The 8130-nt window shown below is 38.9% G+C and overlaps 1 non-coding gene across 1 annotated transcript; it reads left to right on the top strand.

The window, feature by feature from the left end:
• Positions 1 to 3742: 3742 nt before the first annotated feature.
• LOC149826764 (small nucleolar RNA R71) lies at positions 3743 to 3845 on the top strand. Its single transcript, XR_016435849.1, has one exon. It is a non-coding gene; the product is annotated as a small nucleolar RNA R71 (small nucleolar RNA).
• The last annotated feature ends 4285 nt before the right edge of the window (positions 3846 to 8130 follow it).

Here is an 8130-nt window from a genome sequence, read left to right on the forward strand (position 1 = left end):
CACCTGAGATAGGAATCTCTCACGCTCATTCTTGTTCCAATGCTCAGGTATCTGCCTCGAAACCAGATAGTTCACAATATCTGCAAACCAGGGTAACTGCGATGTCCTAACTGTCATGATCTGCTCGTCGGGGAAAGAATCATTGATCGGCCTCTGATCCTGCGTGGTCTCTACGATCAGTCTGGAAAGATGGTCTGCTACTACATTTTTGCTTTCTTTCTTATCTTGAATCTCGAGATCAAACTCCTGTAGTAGTAGAACCCAACGAATCAATCTTGGTTTGGTGTCTTTCTTATTTAACAAATATTTCAATGCAGCATGGTCAGAATAGACAACCACCTTTGAACCGAGTAAATAGGACCTAAATTTGTCCAATGCGAAAACTACCGCAAGTAGCTCCTTCTCTGTCGTAGTATAATTCATCTGAGCATCAGACAGAGTTCTACTCGCATAGTAGATCACATAGGGCTTCTTATCAATGTGTTGTCCTAAAATAGCCCCCATAGCATAATCAGATGCATCGCACGTAATCTCAAATGGGAGAGTCCAATTCGGAGGTCTCAGAATGGGTGTAGTAATCAAGGCCTCTTTGAGAATCTCAAAGGCCTTCATACAATCCTCGCTAAAAACAAAGGGTTGATCTTTCTCCAGTAAAGTATATAGCGGTCGAGAGATTTTACTGAAATCTTTTATGAACCGTCTATAAAAGCCCGCATGCCCTAAAAATGACCGAATCTGCCTCACAGAGGTGGGTGGAGTCAAACGGGAAATGGATTCCACCTTCGCTCTGTCAACCTCAATGTCACGCTTGGACACAATGTGTCCAAGCACAATCCCCTCCTTGACCATAAAATGGCTCTTTTCCCAACTCAGGACAAGATTTGTCTTTGCACACCTACTCAGTACTCGAGTAAGTTTTTGGAGGCAATCTTCAAAAGAAGAGCCATAAACTGAAAAGTCGTCCATGAAAACTTCCATCACATCATCAATCATGTCCAAGAAGATAGCAAGCATGCACCTCTGAAAAGTGGCCGGGGCATTGCAGAGCCCAAACGGCATACGTCTAAACGCGAAGGTGCCATAAGGACATGTAAATGTAGTCTTCTCCTGGTCGTCAGAATGGACAGCTACCTGATTGTATCTTGAATATCCATCTAGAAAACAGTAGTAGCTCTGCCCTGCGAGTCTCTCTAAGATCTGATCAATAAATGGCAATGGGAAATGATCTTTCCTAGTTGCCATATTCAGCTTCCGATAATTGATACAGACTCGCCATCCTGTGGTGGTTCTCATCGGAATTCTCTCACCCTTCTCGTTCTCGACCACAGTGAGTCCTGACTTCTTTGGCGCAACCTAAATCGGACTGACCCACTGGCTATCAGAAATAGGGTAAATGATTCTGGCATCCAACCACTTCACCACCTCGTTCTTCACAACTTCCTTCATGTTGGGATTTAGCCTTCTCTGCATATCTCTCACTGGCTTAACTTTCTGATCGCAATGAATTCTATGCATGCAGAATGAAGGATCAATCCCCTTCAGATCAGCAACTCCCCAGCCAATCGTTGCCTTGTGCTCTCGAAGAATAGTCAGCAATCTCTGCTCCTGCTCCTCAGTGAGCAGGGATAATATGATCACCGGCAGAGTCTCATCATCTCTGAGGTATGCATACTTGAGTGAATCCGGTAAGGGTTTCAATTCAAGTTTCGGAGGTGACTCGATCGAAGATTTGGCGGGGGTCTCCGCAAGAGGTGGGACAGTCTCAATGATGGCTCCCCAAGGTGGTCTCTCTGACGCCACTCTAGACACATCTACGCTATCTATACAATTATTCTTCTCTACATGGTACAAATCTAAAGAATCCTCAGTAATATACAACTCGGGCTGCTCTTCCACTAACTCGTGTACAATATCTACATGAAAGCAGTCCATGTCTTCCGCTGGTCCCATCGCGGCATTGAAAATATTCAGCTTGACCTTCCTATTGTCGAATGAGAGATCCATGGCTCCGGTCCTACAGTTGATGTACGCATTGGCAGTCGCCAAGAATGGTCTACCTAAAATGATCGGAGTCTGGTGCTGGCTATCCACTCCTTCCATATCCAGAATAATGAAATCGACTGGAAAATAAAAGTCATTCACCTTAACTAGCACGTCCTCTAAGACACCTCTCGGTACCTTGACAGAACGATCTGCCAGCTGCAATGTAATAGGAGTCGATCTTATCTCTCCTAACCCGAAAGAATCAAAGAAATATCCAGGCAGAATGTTCATGCTTGCTCTAAGATCGAGCAACGCGCGTTCTATCCGGATGTTTCCTATGGTACACGCAATGATCGGGGCTCCAGGGTCCTTGAGCTTTGGTGGTGTCTGATGCTGAAGTACTGAACTCACCTGCTCAGTAAGATGGACTCTGTTAGGAACTCTCTCTCTAGATTTACGCTTCTGCGTACATAGCTCCTTCAGAAATTTGGCATATGTCGGCACCTGCTGAATCGCATCAAGCAAAGGTAAGTTGATTTGCACATGCTTGAATATGTCAAGCATGTCCTGGATCTTCGCACCCTGCTTCCCTCTAAACCCGAGAAACTCTAATGCTTTGGGATAGGGTGGTGGGGGAATATACTCTGCTGGCTCCTCCTCTTTGTGAGAAGACTCACTCCTATCCTTCTTCTGCACTGAGGATGAAGATGATGATGATGAAGATAATGAAAATGATGATGGGGATGGGGATGATAATGATGGCTGAGCCAACGTAGGTGAAACAATGGTCTCTGGCTCCTCTATCCTCTCTCTACTCTCTCTCTCTCTGCTCTCGACATGATACTCACGTTCACTTCTCAGGGCCATAACAGATTTGGCCTGCTGTTGTGTCTCAGTATGAAACAAGCCTCCAGTCATCTGGTCCTTGCCCTTCGGGTTCATGACAGCCTGACTCGGCAATATACCCTCGGGTCTCCTACTAATAGCCTCAGCTAATTATCCCATTTGCGACTCTAACTTCGCAATGGACTGCGTATGTGAGCTCAATATCTGGCTACACTTCTCGAAGGCATTCTGATTAGAGGTTTTCACCTCTTGGAATGCCTGGAGAAGTCTCTCCTCAAAAGATGTCTGCGGGGCAGACTCCTGCTGAATCAGGGGAGGGACTGAAGAAGAAGACTAAGAATAGCTCGGCCTCTGGAATGACTGAGTAAAAGATGGTTGTCGAGTTGGCTGAGAGGATGTAGGCATCTGCATGGAAGACTGTGGATTCTTCCATAAAAAATTGGGATGGTTACGCCAACCCGGATTATATGTAGATGAGAATGGGTTATTCGGCGATCTGACGTAACCTTGAGCTGCCTGAACTTGTTCTTGAACAAATTCAGTTTACTGAGATGCCAAAGGGCACTCAGTGATATCGTGTGTCGGACTGGCACACAGAGTACACACCTGCTGTGTAGTGGGCGGTCCTGAGAGAAGCTGGTCCAGCTTCTGAGCAATCATGTCTACCTTGCACTGTAGTGCAGTAGATGGACCAATCTCAAGAACACCAGCTTTCTTCTGAATGCTGGGTGTGGCTCTATCCGAATGAGAACTCGAAGCATGGTGTAGGGAATTCTCGGCCAATGTATCAAATAACCTCCATGCTTCGTCCTCGCTCTTTAGCATGAATGTCCCTCCACATGAAGAGTCGATCATCTGACGATTCTTGTCAGACAATCCATCGTAGAAGCTCTGCACCAGTTGCCATTTCGGCACCTGATGATGGGGACATTTCCTGAGGAGATCCTTCATTCTCTCCCAGGTCTCATGAAAGTTCTCACCATCTAGCTCTGAGAAGCTAGTGATGGCTCTACGATATTGGTTCGTACGATCAATGGGAAAGTATTTTCGAAGAAACTCCTGCTGCAACTGATCCCATGACTCTATTTTTACAGAATCTAAGGACTTTAGCCAATACTTGTCTTTGTCCTTCAATGAAAAGGGGAATAGAGTCAACCTCAAAGCATCATCATCGAAATTCTGTATCTTGACCGTAGAACAGATTTCGAGAAATTCATCTAAATGTCGGTAGAGATCCTCATGACTAAGGCCATAAAAAGATGGGAGCATCTGAATAATGTTGGCCTTAATCTCATAATGCGACGCTCCTACATCGGGTCTCCGAATGCAGGATGCCTGAACATAGTCTGTGGGAATGAAGTATTCCCGCAGAGGACGTGGATGAACTGGGGGTGGAGGTGGAGGATCCATGTCAGCCATTGTTGTCGAACTTCAATGAGAATGTAAAATTCTCTCTAGGTTGTCAACAAATAGATGTAATGGTGTTCCTAGACCTCGTCGCCCCTGCATACACTGGTACTAAGACCAGATGTAAGCAAACAACCTAAATCTAATTCTAAACTAAAACAGGTACTAAAACGTAAATAAAACAAATAACAACTAAAAAAACAGATATGCTATCTATCTATGTCAGAATTCTATAACTAAATAAATAAATAACAAAGTAACTATTCTAAAATACTAAAACAAATAAATACAGGAAATCACAAACTAAGTTTTTCTAAAACCCACCTATCTATTCGCTCCTTGCAGAATGAAAAATTAAGTGAATCCTAGAAAGAACAGTACGTGAATCCTATATTTACTAACTATGTTAATCCTATATTCACTTACTAATCCTACTAACTAAAAATAAAATAATTAATTAACTAAAACAAATTAATAAATCAAACTCTAAGAAATAAAGTGATTAATTCACCGTTCCCCGGCAACGGCGCCAAAATTTGGTTGATCTTTTGAAATGATCTTTTTAAAACAATTATTTTCAATAAAACTTTGGAAAATCGTCAACCAAAAGTATAAAAACCGACTTTCCACAAAGTGGTAAGTACGGGTCGAATCCTCAGGGAACAGGAATTATTCAAGATATTTTTGTAAAATTTAATTTATTAATTACAAATATCAATCTACAATTACAAAGCTAATACAACTACAATTAATCACTAAAATGAAAATGGAAAAGCAACTAAGTCTTCTGATCCACGCCAAGGGTATTTCCATCTTTTCGCCAATTATTCACTCTTCGCACTTGGACAATAACCCTGGATAATGATTATGCTTTTCAACCTAAAAACAAAGGAAAATGCAGAGCTAGCAATTTATTCAAATAATGCAAGTTAACAATGCAACTAAACCTAATTTTCAAGCAATTAACAAAATAATTCCTAATTACACTAAAGCAATTAATTAAAATATTAAACTAATTCAAAATCAACTAATTTAATTCTAACAATACTATATGATGCAGATGCAGTACTTAATATGCAGAAAATACTAAAAGCAGTCCTAAAATGCCGAAACTAAGAAAATTACACAAATGCCCCTAACTAGTGTAAAATAGATTTCTGACAGGTTATCGGAAAACCACTGTTTGACAGGGCAAATGAGGTACGATTTTCTCAAAACTTGTTATGTTCTATAACTGACAGATTAAACAATCTGACAGTTTTTACAGAATGAAAAAACGATATCTAGAACTCCAGATATAAGCGTTTTAAAACTGGGAAAAATCAGGATATCGAAAGTCCCGAAATTTAAAAAGCAGAAAAAACGGTTTTCACAAAACGCTTAAAAATCAAACCAAACCAACTCAGATTGAGCTGAAATTTGGTCTGAAGTTAGCTAACACGTTGATAAAGTGAATAGAAAAAGAATTTTTTAAAAACTCAAAATTTTTGCACATGAAATACCGACAGTTCGATGGGGCAAAAATCAGGTTTTTCTTTGAGTGCACTATTCACTATATGAATCTATTTTAAGCACTATGAACGTAATCTAACTACAATGCAGACTTAAATAATCCTATATGACAGATTATATGCTGATATTAAATATGATAAAACTAAATGAGATCTAAATAACAAATGATATGCATTTCATGATTGTGCCCTAAATGAGCTAATGATGCAAATGTCCCTAAAGTACTAACATATGCAAGTAACTATATGCATAAGACATGCAATACACATAAACTAGAGACAACTATGCTAACTAAACTATAAATAAAAAAAAAATTTAACAAGCACACATTAAATCAACCAATGATAAAATCTAACTAAAATGATTAAATAAATAACTAAACTAACTATTCTAAAGACAATATAAATTAAATCTAAAGGAGAAGAGACCACTAAAGAACAATGAGGTGCAGATTTTGGAATAGGACTAGGGTTGACTCGATTAGGCTCGGTCTTGACTTAGCTAGATTCGGGTTGGCTTAGGTGGGCGCAGTTTGGTTTGACTAGGCTCGAGTTGGGTTAGGTAGGCTCAATTGACTTAAGTTGGGATTAGGTTTGACTCAGACTAGGTTTAATACGGTCTAGGTTTGGTTGACTCGACTAGGTTTAAACTAGGGTTTGCCTTGGGTTAGGGCTCGAGTATGGTTAGGTGCACGACTCACCTAACCAAGTCAATCTAATTGACTAGATTAGGTTATGTTTCAATAGGTAGGATCGGTTGACTCAAGATTGGGTTATGTTTGGTCTATGACTTGACTTAGGCTAGGCTCAGTTTTGACTAGACTAGGTTTTGACTTAGGTTAGGTTAGGCTAGGTTAGTTAGACTCGGTTGACCTAAGCTTAGATTAGGTTTGACTTGGACTAAGATTGACTCGACCTAGGTTTGACTTAGCTAACTAGGTTCAGTTTTGGTTAGGTTAGGTTAGGTTTGACTCAACTAATTAGGTCAACTAAGTTAACTAATTTAACCCTATTTAAGACCTATCTAATTAGTAACCTACTAATTAACCTAAAATTAATTCAAAACTCAACGAATTCAATAGAGAAGGTTGGAAAAATAAGGTAATAAATGTGGATGCTTGAATTTTTGGAATAATTAGATTATCAAAAATCACCACAATTAAATAGGGAGTTACACTCCTTAATTGTCTTTAAAGCTCACTTTGGAAAAACGAAAAGTCCAATCTAGAAACCCACGATTTTTGCTTTCCAAGATTGAATTAAATTGCCTTTATTTCTTTATGGAAATCGTGGAACCTAGATTGGAAGTTTAATTGAATTTCAAAAACACTTTCCAAAGCTAAATAGTAACTCCTTTTTTTAATGCACACTCAAAATTTAATGCTCCTTTGAATGCTCCACACGATTTTTGAAGAGTCTACTATTTCCAAAAACTTTTCAAATTCAATTACCTTAATTACCTTCCTTCTCAAAAATCGCCAACCCTAATTGAGCTACTTTCTAGGCTAAGACAATTAAAACTACCTAGGGGATAAAAGGACTTAAATAGAAACACGATTTTCTAGAATTAAATGCTACCCTAATTCCCAAAACTTACTTCAATGACTCCTAAAAACGGCTAAGGCAATAAACCCTAATACATTGAATCTAGACACATTCCTAACCTACCTAATTGCAATTAATACCTTCTAAAAAAATCGACCTAGAGCTCAATTGGAGCTCTAATGGCTGCCGCCCACCTTGGGGAAGAAAAAGACCAACAAAAACAAAAATACAAACTAAAAAAAATGATTAAACTAAGTAACAAATACTTTGATAAATCTAAATTAATATATAATCAAAAACTCCTAATTACACAAATGCAAACATGAACAACACTATGCTGGAATTCATTAAAAACATAAAGAAAATAAAACTCGATTTTTGTAATTTTTTCTTTCAATCAAAAGAAACTGCCTAAAAACTGAAAACACAAAGAAAACAAGGATTAAGACAACCCTAAAACGATGAATTTGACTCACCCAACTCTAAGAGACTGTTAACTAACACAAACAGAAAATCACACGAACAACACAAAAGAAGCACCTACACTTGCATGATTTTAATCATTCCTTCACGATTTTATCAAAAATCCTTCATGCGACACATAATAAATTCATTTTCCTAACAAAAAATAAAAGGTACAGAAATAAACAAAACTCACACACAACAAACAGCACTACTACAGAAAAAAATAATAAAACATGAACAATTTTATAAAAACACAAGAATCGGCTAGAAATAATCTAGCCGATTTTGGTATTTTTCTGTTCAATTTAATAGAAACACATAACGAACACTCCCAACGATTAATTTGAATCAAAATGAACGAATTTTTTTATTG

The sequence above is a fragment of the Nuphar pumila genome, chromosome 10 (genome assembly GCF_984573655.1).
Source record: "Nuphar pumila chromosome 10, dmNupPumi1.hap1.1, whole genome shotgun sequence".
Taxonomy (NCBI): Eukaryota; Viridiplantae; Streptophyta; class Magnoliopsida; order Nymphaeales; family Nymphaeaceae; genus Nuphar; species Nuphar pumila.